At 39.5% G+C, this 12,295-nt stretch overlaps 1 protein-coding gene across 1 annotated transcript in view; it reads right to left on the bottom strand.

Annotated features, from left to right (window-relative positions):
• BICC1 (BicC family RNA binding protein 1) overlaps positions 1 to 12,295 on the bottom strand; it is a 272,977-nt gene that overhangs the window by 102,968 nt on the left and 157,714 nt on the right. The gene's annotated exons all lie outside the window — the stretch shown is intronic.

The following is a 12,295-nucleotide window of genomic DNA, read 5'->3' as shown; positions in this document are numbered from 1 at the left end:
TACCAACACCACCCCCCATAACATAAATCTCCACCAAAATTTATCTGGATTTTGTGCCTGGGATGATTATACTAGTTTTAAGCCAGCATGTTCTCTGAGCATGAATCTAAATATACCAGAGTAAGGAGACAGGGAAGAGAAGAGGAATAATTGTACTGGCAGCAAAAGAAGGTGTTAAGCTTTTGGATTCCACACATCAACTCATTGATCCAGCCATCAATCACAGATGTTCCCATCCATTCACACATGCTCTCACAAAACATTTTGAACACCTACTCTGCACAAGGCACTGCTTTAAGGGCTGGTGACTGTTTCACAAAGTCTTATTTTCCGTGATTCATAAATTGAGAATTAAAGGTTATGCTTATTTTAACTAATGATTGTCCAACTAATCTCCCTATACATTAATAGTTTGTTAGTTGATTAAGAAGCTGTTAAATGATACCATTCAGATGTGCTGCTAAATAAATATAAATCCAGTTTCTTTTTTTAAAACATTTTATTTATTTATTTGACAGAGAGAGACAGCAAGAGAGGGAACACAAGCGGGAGGAGTGGGGAAGGGAGAAGCAGGCTTCCCGCCCAGCAGGGAGCCCGATGCGGGGCTCGATCCCAGGACCCTGGGATCATGACCTGAGCCCAAGGCAGATGCTTAACGACTGAGCCACCCAGGCGCCCCTAAATCCAGTTTCTAAGGAGTATATTTTCAGTACAAAAAAGGATCTACTTTTTAATAAAACTTTGCTATGAATCCTCTTGTAATTCTAAAGTATGAAAACCACTTTAACCATCTTCCTGGTTAGACTTTGTACACTTAATGCATTCAGCTTCTTCAAGGAGAAGTAAATGCATAAAATACAGCTGAAATGTAGCATTTTAATCATGTTTATAATATTGTTACTATCCCATGGAAAATTCCATTTTCTCTCAGTAAAATTCAATGGGGTTTTATAATGAAAAGAATACGAAATTCTATCATCTTTTAAAGGCCAACATTAACGTTAGTGAGATACAGTTGTAAAGCTCTGTAAGATTAGCATTTACACTTGCTTTTTTAATCAATTGCTTACAATTCTCAGTTAACTTCTTCACATTTCCTCCATCTCCCACCCACACACATACTCTTTTCCTCCTAGACTCAACTCTGCTAAATTCTAGGAGGAAAAATTTTCATTTTACGTAACAACAGCCTGAAGATCTGATTTTCCCTGGGGTAAACTTGTTCCTCTGTACACAGATGAAAAGATATTTACCATCAATTGAGTTATTCAACCTGAAGAGGCAACAGTAGAACATTCCCTGGTAATGTATATTCCTAAAATGATGATGACCAAAAAAAAAAAAAAAAAAAAAAAAAAAATGCGGGAGGGAGGCCAATTCCAATTGTTGCAAAGAAAATACAATCAGTTTCTTTTCAGTGTATAGACACAGGATGGGTGGGGGCTGCAAATGTGCATATGACATGTAATAAAACATTATCTGGTAAGTCAAAAAGATTTAACTATTTAAGTGCTCAGCATATGCATGTGTTGTCTGAGCACACAACGTCAGGTCCAGGGTTCTAATCTAGAAATTCTAAGCACTGTGAAAAGGATGAATGAAGTGCAGATGCAAATCCCAGTCAGGGAACCTGACGTTATGTAACCATATAGAGTTCCCTGAGCCTCTGTTTCTGCAGCTGAGATGAGATGCTCACCCCACAGAATTGTTATTTGTGAGAGCAAGATAAATTATAAAACTCACATAATCCAATACCTGACTTGGTAGGTGTTCAATCAGTGACAGTGGTTCTTGCTATTTTTACTTTATTATTAATATTACTGAAAAGATTAAAATATTAAACCATTAATATAATCTTATCTGGGTGAAAATAGACATGCTTGTCATCTGATCTCATTTTACTTCTAATTCTTCCCATTTAAATAGCTGCAAAGACTGAATTTTAAAGGGAAGAGAAGAGTTGTTCAAACTAGTAAATTTTCAGTCTAATGAAAATTGTATTACCCAAGAAGCAGATCCTAATCCTTTGTGGGTATGAGAAAACAGTAGAAATTTTTTAAATAATTAAATTTTATAAATTTAAAGTAAATTTTTTAAGTAGAAACAGCACTAACAAAGTTGGTCTTGGCATCCCTATTTATAAAGGGCATTTTTTAATGCATTGAGTGTGTAACCATTCCCCACAACATTGTTAAGAAACATCAATAAAAACGATAATAAAAACAAGTGTTCAGTAACTTTCAGTGTAACATTTTATTTTTTTTGCTAACTTTTCCCTAAAAGCATACTTCTGGGAAACCAAGAGCCTACAGAGAATGTCTCCTCAGACAGCGCCCCATTTACAGCATCAAGACCAGCCATCCAGGCTAGCAAACCTGAGGCTGCCAGGGAAGCACCTGGGATTAGACAGGGACCCACAGGTCCATAAACTGAAAGATTCAAGAATCAGGTGGATTTGTAAAGGCAAAACAAGCAAACACACCAACAAAAACACATGTTACTTAATTCCAGAAGTAGCCCTTTTCTGCCGTCTTATATGGTGTGCTCCTACCAGTGGTAAAAGACATTTCCACCTCGCTCCTCTTAAAGACTGGCTAATGAGGGAGGAAATAACTTCACAAGCTAGGATCTAGAATAGAGGAGCCATACTGCAAAGAAGCCCAAATGGGGACCTGAAACAAAATGAAGGTAGAGAGATAATCTGATGTTTTTAAATGTTTGCTGAATTACACTTGGGCAGAGCCTGGAGTCAGTGGACTGCAGTAGGGAGGAGGCTGCCAGAAAGAGGAAAGTCTCAGAAAGAAAGAGCAGGTTAAGCAAAATCTCCTGCTGCCCCACACATTTAAGTCTACCACAAATGGGGCGCCTGGGTGGCTCAGTCGGTTAAGCGACTGCCTTTGGCTCACGTCATAGTCCCAGGGTCCTAAGGATCGAGCCCCGCATCAAACTCCCTGATCAATGGGGAGCCTGCTTCTCCCTCTCCCTCTGCTGCTCCTTCTGCTTCTGCTCTCTCACTGGCACACTCTCTCTCAAATAAATAAATAAAATCTTTAAAAAAAAAAAAAAAGTCTGCCACAAATGCACATGTCCTGTATGGTTGGCATTTGCAAGAAGAAAATCCAAAAGAAAAGTCTGTGCCCTTGTCTTTAATACATAGTAACAGGCACAGGACAGAAAATTAAGCCACACTTTTTTTTTTTTTTTTAAGATTTTATTTTGAGAGAGAAAGAATGAGAAAGAGAGAGGAAGCTTGAGTGTGTGTGGATGGGGGAGGGGCACAGAGAGAGAGAGACTTTCAAGCAGACTCCACGCTGAGCACAGAGCCCAACACAGGGCTCGATCTCACAACCCTGAGATCATGACCTGAGCCGAAATCAAGAGTTGGACGCCTAACTGACTGAGCCACCCAGGTGTCCCATCCCAGACTTTAAATAAGGTAGAAATGACTAGATGAAAGTCTCCCAAAACCCACCCCCACCAAATTGCTATTGAGGACTCCAATTTGCACTGCAAATGGGAAGGGGTTTGAGCAAACTGTACTTGTATTTCAAAGGGAGCTAGTGTATGTCAGCTTACCCCTGCATCAGACAGGTATCTGAGTTCAAATGAGATGCTAGGCAGTAAAGGAAGAGACATAGTCAGGTCTGGCAACAAGATCCTCAGAGACTCTGATCTGCCCTCATCTCTTGAACCTCTTTCTCAATAAGGGAGGCTGGATCCCATGATGAGCAATTGGAGGTACAAGAAGAATCAAAAACTTGAATGCACCCTGTCTGCCTCATCAGGATAGAGGCAGCCATGGCTAAGGACAGACATTTTGTGGGGACTGCCAGTTTGAGAAAGCCAAACCCTACACGTCTCAGAAACTACCAACAGACTCTGCCTCTTCAAGCAACCAATTCAGAGGATGAACATAAATGGCTACTCAGGCAGAGTCAAAGGCCAGGAATAGAAGGAAAGGCTGACGGGGCGGAGAACATTCCCTGTGTTCTGGAGATGAAAGGAGACCTCCATGTTCACTGGGATGCTGTAAGGGAAGCAGCCAGAGAGATGCCAGAGCAATTCTAACTAGTACTTAAGTATTTGTGTATTTGCAAAATTACACACGCGCGCACGTGCGCGCACACACACACACTCTTGTTCTTTATCCAATCACTGAATTTCTATATGAAATATAACTTTTTTCCCCTTGTAAGGAGTCATGAGATTATATAATGACTTCAGATTATGTAACTAGGAAGTTATGAAGTTGCTAGATTATGTAACATTTAAGAACCATGGATGCATTTATTTTCTTTCGACCTATGATGTAATTCTCACTGGAAAACATGCATAAATTATGAGGTGTTTGCACATGTAACATTTTAAAACTGGCTAGCAAAGGCATTAGCTCGCTGTTACATAAGTCATTCTTCCATACATGAAAGTCAATTACTAAAGGAATATTAGCTTGGCTTATCAGCTTTAAAATCATAGAATTTAGTAAACTAGAGTCATATTGACACTAACTGTTTCCATCTTACTTGGTTTTAATTCATTGGTAAGTTTCTTATTGCTTGTTTAAAGAATCCAATCTAATTTTGCTAAGCCATCCTAAAGGTGCTGAGAATTACTAAATTGTAAAACTGGTTATACATTAATAATCCATAAACACAGCCATGAAATGGACCTCATTATAATCCTGACTATTCCACTTTTAAGACTTCTTCTTGACAGCTACTTCTGTGGCTACAACCTTCTACCAATGCAACTCTTGAATACCCTCAACCCTACAAGTTCTCTAGGTTACTATGATTCCCAGTTCCCTGCCTGTCTCCAGCTTCCCTGCTGGCTTCAAATTTCCCTGCACCATCACACTCCAAGGTCATCCATTTTGCCCTCTCATCAAACACCCTAAAATTCCCCCCTCACTGGCTTTCTGTCCTACCCATATTACCATCTTCCACCACAGGTCCCCCTGTGTTTTCCACTGCTGAGCAGTCAAAGAACTGGAAAAAAAACATGTAACTGTCCTAAGAAATCTGACTGCAAAGTTATATTATGCAGCCTTAGCTGGATACTAATTTGGTTTGGCAAGTTTTTTTATTCATATCTATTGCATTTTCCATAAGAAGCTGTCCTGAACCTTCCCTAGGTTCTTCAAGTCTCCAAGTCACCCCCTTACCAAATAGACAAAAATAAAGAAAGTTACACTCAATTTTCTCCCCTTTACCTTAAATCTATCATAATCATTACTCTTTTCTCTTCCTTCTCACCAAATTCAGGAATATACATTTGAACCAGTTTAATAAATATTTTATTGAGAACATACAATATAAGCCAAGAATTCTACTGAACATGTACCTGGCAGAATCAGTGACCCCAGTCTTTAAATCCATGACTGTATCTGGTGGAGTCTAATGGGGACTATAGAAACCAGAAATTGAAATAGGCTATTTTGTTAAAATGAGCCCAGTGTAAGTGGAAAGACTCACAGAGTGAGGTCAACAGTACAAGGCTAATTAACCAAGCCCCAACACCTACTGAAGCCTGGACCTACCCCTGCTAGAGATAGCTCCATCCTCAGCTCTGCCCTATTTTCTCTAGTGTCAATTTCATTTCCATATATTCTCAGCCTAATTCACTCAAGTAACTATTATTCTTACGGAAAAGAAAAAGAAAAATGAAACCGTAAACTCATTTCACGATTGTGTCAAGCAACCACTCCATCTATTAACATTTTCTTTCACAGAAAGGCACCCCTAAATATTAGTTGCTGCCTGTTCCTTTCTAGATTCTGCTGCTTCTCTCAAAGGCCACTAACGTGACCATGATTTAAACTTGTTTCAATAGAATTAAGAGTCTCTAATAGATTTTAGGAGGAGGAAAAAAAAAAAACAATAAACGCTATCCCTTCCCTTCTAGAATAAAGTTTCACACAGAATACGAGACTCAGGAAAGCCAAGGATTCATTTCTCAGAGAACGTAATGGACAGGACCACCCCTGTGTGGGCATCTTTTCGGTCAGGGATCAGTTCCAAACTCTGAAGAACGCAGGTATGATTACTCATGGAAACCAGATGGATACATGGCTTCCTTTAGTTATAAGCAATTTTCATGCCATTTATCTATAACACTCCATCAAGCGCTGACTTCCAAAATATTTAGATGCTAATGTGATCATGAGGAAAAATAGGAAAAGAATGAAATTCTAATGCTTATTACTGTCAAGTAAATATTTCAGAATCCCCACAGAGCACACATATCAACTATATTGTTAGTAACGGAAATATTTTTCCTAACTTGGCTCAAATCACTAAGCATGAGCTTCAGGAGAGTACAACAAGTGGACAGAAATGATCCCATGGCTAGGTCCTTTCTCCTGTGATCAATAATCAATGCTCCCTAACCAGGCAGGAATCAGAGTGTAGCTGCCAAGGGCCTGGGATCCCTAAACCACCTGGATCATACCCAGAGGAGGGAGCTCAGGGCTCCTGCCCTGCTCGCCCACTGACATTCTTTTCCCTAACCTGCCAAAATCATGGCTTCTCAGACTTTTCTCTCTTCTTGCTTCTCCCCTTGGTATATATTTTTCTTTTTGTTGACAACAATCTGATGTGCCTGGAAACTGCTTCAAGTACCTATGCTCCACTTGGGATCATTTTAATACTTTTGCAGATGGTCTGGAGCATTATTTTTTTCTCAAAATGAGCCGTGAACTCTTAAATCATTTTTGCCATACTTCTGCACTGGCATATAAAATACACTTGGGATGAGTCAGCTTTTCACTAAACAACAGTGTCATTAATTAACAATGGAAAGTATACCAACTCCATTTGTCACAGCATAATGATTATCCCAATCATCCAGGATACCTATATTAGTTTGGGTTTCCCTGCAGAAGACACTGAGACAAGGACTTGGGTTAGTGTGTGTTACCTGAGATAGTTTATTCAGGAGGTGATCCCAGGGAGCACCAGTCAGAGAGTAAGGAAAATATTACTGAAGAGAGAGGAAAGCCAGTGAAGGGAGTGGGACAGAGCAGGCACTGCTGGGACTCAGTCCCCCTGGGATATTCTAAGGAGACATGAATAACGTACCTCAGACCTGTCCCACAGACAGACGGGGAAAATGGACATTTGTTTTCTGATTCCAGTCCTTCACTGGCTGAAGGCTGCCCCTGGGAGAGTTCACTTGCTGGCACCAGCACCAGCACTTCCAGGCTGCTCTGAACCAGAAGAGTAAGCTCTCTCAGTGCTGAACAAAGTGCTCTGGAAGGGGAGCTCAGGCACCCAGCACCTAACATGGGAAGCTGTCCGTGTGAATGGGAAATGCCCACCACAGGGAAACTCAGGGCTGGGCTAAAAGCACATCAACAGCATCTGCTATAGCAACCAACTCCTTGCTTTTGTCAAACCACCATGTTCTGCTGATTCACCTTTTAAGAAGTCTCCTTGATCCCAGTGTCATCAAATATGATCTACTATACTCATCTTCCAGTCTTTATCCCATTCCTACAATGGCTATCAGTCATCTCCTGTGACCACCCCTACCCTAGCCTCCCCACTGTCCACACATTGATGAGTTCTCATGAGGTCATGGTCCTCATGGACCTGCCCCACCAGTCCAACCTTACTAGTCACCAACTCTTCCATCTCTCCCTTTCATCAAGCAGCCTATTCCCTTCCTCCAGCAAACAATGATCCCTCTCAGCTTTGAGCCTTTCCTATACAGAATGCCCCACCCCTACCCATCATTTTGTGATCCACACTAGGAACTACCAACTCCTGAAGAGTTTCTTTGGCTGTGGATTGCACTCTCCTCCTCCTCCTCTGAACTATTCTAGTCCTGATGGCAAACAATGCCATTAAAGAAAAAAAATGTTTAAAGGGAGTGGAGCAGGAAGCCCTGGTCAAACTCAAGTATCCAAGGGGCAGAGACTGAGGTCCATGCTTCTTTCTTAAGTTCCTCCAACACCCACCAGAGTGCCCACTAGCCAAATACCACCAGGAACACATTTGTAGTAAATAAAGCAAGCTTTCTTTAGCTGTAGCAAGAGGAAGAGTTCACTAAAGGAAATTACAAGACGCTCATTTTGGAACTCAGATTTGTTCTGAGTGATTCCACAGAGGGCCTAGGAAAGTAGAAGCCAGATTTGGAATGGAAGCTGTCGGGAAGTGGGGGCAATTCATTATCCTGGCAAATTTAATCTAGAAGGCAGAGGACTAAAGCTGAGTTGGAGTCATCATTGATAAAGCAGCAATGATCACTCATGTCAGTCACAAGAGAAGGGTGTTTAATTACTTCTGTGGTTGCACAGTGTCCTTGTCTCTGTCTTGCTTCATACATACTCAAGGAGTAGCCTTGTGTGATTATTTATATTCTGTGAGAGGTATTTATGTTCAATTGGGAATACTGTGGCCTAGCTGCCAGAGCCATTTTTCACTTTCTCAAAAAGTTATTCAAAAGATACCAGAAAGACTTTAATCATTGTTGAATTAATTTCAAATTTATTCTAAACTTAAATGACAATGTAAACTTTAACTTATAATGTATAACTCCACCTTCCTGGCAGGCACCATGCACACAGAAGGGAGTAAGACATCTTGGCCTTGGACACAGGTCCATGAGCTCACAATCCAGAAGGAAAGGCAAATGTCTAGGCTGACACAACACAAGCACAAAAAGTGCCAAAACCTAAGTATGGATAAGGTACTGAGTTAGTGCATGGAACAGAGTATTAAACTCCATCTGGAGGGTGGGTGAAGTTTTCCAGGAAGACATGTCATCTGCAATGGATGTAGAAGAATGACTAGGAGTTGATCACCTAGAAAAAGAAGGGTGGAGGATGCCCTTCTGCAGCAGACACACCATATATAAAGGTGTGAGATGGCATAGGGCTTGGGAAACAGAACATAACACAATGTTGATGAAACAAACTTCACTCAAAACTAAAAAATATTTTGCAACAGAATTCAATGAATTTTCAAACTTAGACTATGTAGATATTACATTTTTCAGGTGTGGAAAGAGAGAATGTTATAAAACCTATGATGTAAAAATGTATTAGGCACTGATCTAAGGAGAAAACCCAAGAGGGTTAGATTAGAATACATGCATTTGATGGTGAAAGCAAAGGAAAGAGGGACATACTGCTTGATTTCAAATATGTTTATCTTTGGTGGCTGAAAGTCCTCTTTCCTTTCTTCTCCCTCACTTTCCTAAATTCACATGTACCTCCAAGCTAAGTGAAATAAATCAGGACTCCCTGATGCTGTGTCAGATTTGAGAAAGAGCTTGGATCACACAAAGAAAGGAAAAGGGTACTTTTGAAATACGGCAACGCAAAATGGTTTTTATTCTCTTAAGTAAGCTGAGTGTTGAAAAGGAAGTAAATTATTCCAAAACATAAATACTCTTATTTAAGGATCCCACTCTGGAAATTTCAGAGACAGTGTAGAAACAGAATACAAGTCAATCCAAAATAATGTATTTAAGTGTCCTTCCCTTGACTATGAGAGATTGGAAAAATTTTCAGAAACTTTTCCTACTAATATACAAAAACAAAAGCACAAATCATGGAAATAAAGCCAAACAACTTATAACATTATATAAGAGTCACTGAAGTTTTAAATATTTCTCATCCCTTGCCAATAAACATACACACATACATACACATATATATGTCTATGTGCATATAAAATTTCTATACTGTTAATGTTGAAGATCTAATATTTAAATAGTTTACTTTGTAAATCCAATGCCCTAAAATTTAATGCACACTTTTCTACAGTCCTTCAAAAATCAATACATTACCACTATTTAAGGTCAATTCATTTCTTTCTAGTTTGAAATTGAAATGATCCACAAATTACTTATAAATAAATGTTAATGGTAAGAAATGAGGGGTTTGGATACTACAATTAGAAGCATTAGTAATCTTAAACTTCAGAGTAGAAAAAACAATTTATTTCATTAGAAAAAAAGATGAACAACTAACTAGAACAGGGAAAGGATACAAATAAATCAACAAAAGGTCAAGAAAAACAGTCCACAGAGTAATACAAATAAGTGTTCCATGAACAGATGAAAAATGCTCAGCTTTCCTATTAATTAAGGGAGTGCATGAGACACCGTATTTTACATTACTTAGTATGGCCAAGGATGGGAAAGCACAATGTTGACAAAGATGGGAGGAAGAGTCTTCCTTTTCCAGAATCCAATCCCTGCCTGGTAGGAGTTCAACAGTCATTTAGGAAGACAAAGTGGCAACCGTAAAAAATATTAAAGTTGCTCATTACCTGTGGCTTAAGAATTCTTGCAACAGAAAAGCTTAAACAAGTAGACAAATACACTTAACATTCACTGTAGAAAAAAAAGAAAACAGAACCCAGTGTCCATCAAAACAGATCTGTCAAAATATATTATTGATGTATCTTTACCCACACATACACAATGGCATTTCTTACATTACTTATGTGCTTTATATGGAAGGTGTTCTCTTATTACTTAAGAGGAAAAATCCAACTGCAGAAATGTATATGTGTGCAGAAAGAACAAGAATCATATGATCCTCTCAATAGATGCAGAAAAAGCATTTGACAAAGTACAGCATCCTTTCTTGATCAAAACTCTTCAGAGTATAGGGATAGAGGGTACATACCTCAATATCATAAAAGCCATCTATCAAAAACCTACAGCGAATATCATTCTCAATGGGGAAAAACTGAGAGCTTTCCCCCTAAGGTCAGGAACGCAGCAGGGATGTCCACTATCACCACTGCTATTCAACATAGTATTGGAAGTCCTAGCCACAGCAATCAGACAACAAAAAGAAATCAAAGGCATCCAAATTGGCAAAGAAGAAGTCAAACTCTCACTCTTTGCAGATGATATGATACTTTATGTGGAAAATCCCAAAGACTCCACCCAAAACTGCTAGAACTCATACAGGAATTCAGTAAAGTGGCAGGATATAAAATCAATGCACAGAAATCAGTGGCATTCCTATACACCAACAACAAGTCAAAAGAAAGAGAAATTAAGGAGTCGATCCCATTCACAATTGCACCCAAAACCATAACATACCTAGGAATAAATCTAACCAAAGAGGCAAAGGATCTGTACTCAGAAAACTATAAAATACTCATGAAAGAAATTGAGGAAGACACAAAGAAATGGAAAAACGTTCCATGCTCATGGATTGGAAGAACAAATATTGTGAAGATGTCAATCCTACCTAGAGCAATCTACACATTCAATGCAATCCCCATCAAAATACCATCCACTTTTTTCAAAGAAATGGAACAAATAATCCTAAAATTTGTATGGAACCAGAAAAGACCCCGAATAGCCAGAGGAATGTTGAAAAAGAAAAGCAAAGCTGGCGGCATCACAATTCCGGACTTCCAGCTCTACTACAAAGCTGTCATCATCAAGACAGTATGGTACTGGCACAAAAACAGACACATAGATCAATGGAACAGAATAGAGAGCCCAGAAATGGACCCTCAACTCTATGGTCAACTAATCTTTGACAAAGCAGGAAAGAATGTCCAATGGAAAAAAGACAGTCTCTTCAACAAATGGTGTTGGGAAAATTGGACAGCCACATGCAGAAGAATGAAACTGGACCATTTCTTTACACCACACACAAAAATAGACTCCAAATGGTTGAAAGACCTCAATGTGAGACAGGAGTCCATCAAAATCCTAAAGGAGAACACAGGCAGCAACCTCTTTGACCTCAGCCGCAGCAACTTCTTCCTAGAAACATTGCCAAAGGCAAGGGAAGCAAGGGCAAAAATGAACTATTGGGACTTTATCAAGATAAAAAGCTTTTGCAAAGCAAAGGAAACAGTCAACAAAACCAAAAGACAACCGACCGAATGGGAGAAGATATTTGCAAATGACATATCAGATAAAGGGCTAGTATCCAAAATCTATAAAGAACTCATCAAACTCAACACCAAAAGAACAAAGAATCCAATCAAGAAATGGGCAGAAGACATGAACAGACATTTTTCCAAAGAAGACATCCAAACGGCCAACAGACACATGAAAAAGTGTTCAATATCGCTCGGCATCAGGGAAATCCAAATCAAAACCTCAATGAGATACCACCTCACACCAGTCAGAATGGCTAAAATTAACAAGTCAGGAAATGACAGATGTTGGCGGGGATGCGGAGAAAGGGGAACCCTCCTACACTGTTGGTGGGAATGCAAGCTGGTGCAGCCACTCTGGAAAACAGTATGGAGGTTCCTCAAAAAGTTGAAAATAGAGCTACCATACGATCCAGCAATTGCACTCCTGG

Source organism: Phoca vitulina, unplaced genomic scaffold (assembly GCF_004348235.1).
Source record: "Phoca vitulina isolate PV1807 unplaced genomic scaffold, GSC_HSeal_1.0 scaffold29, whole genome shotgun sequence".
NCBI lineage: Eukaryota > Metazoa > Chordata > Mammalia > Carnivora > Phocidae > Phoca > Phoca vitulina.
This window is presented reverse-complemented; position numbering and strand designations above follow the sequence as displayed.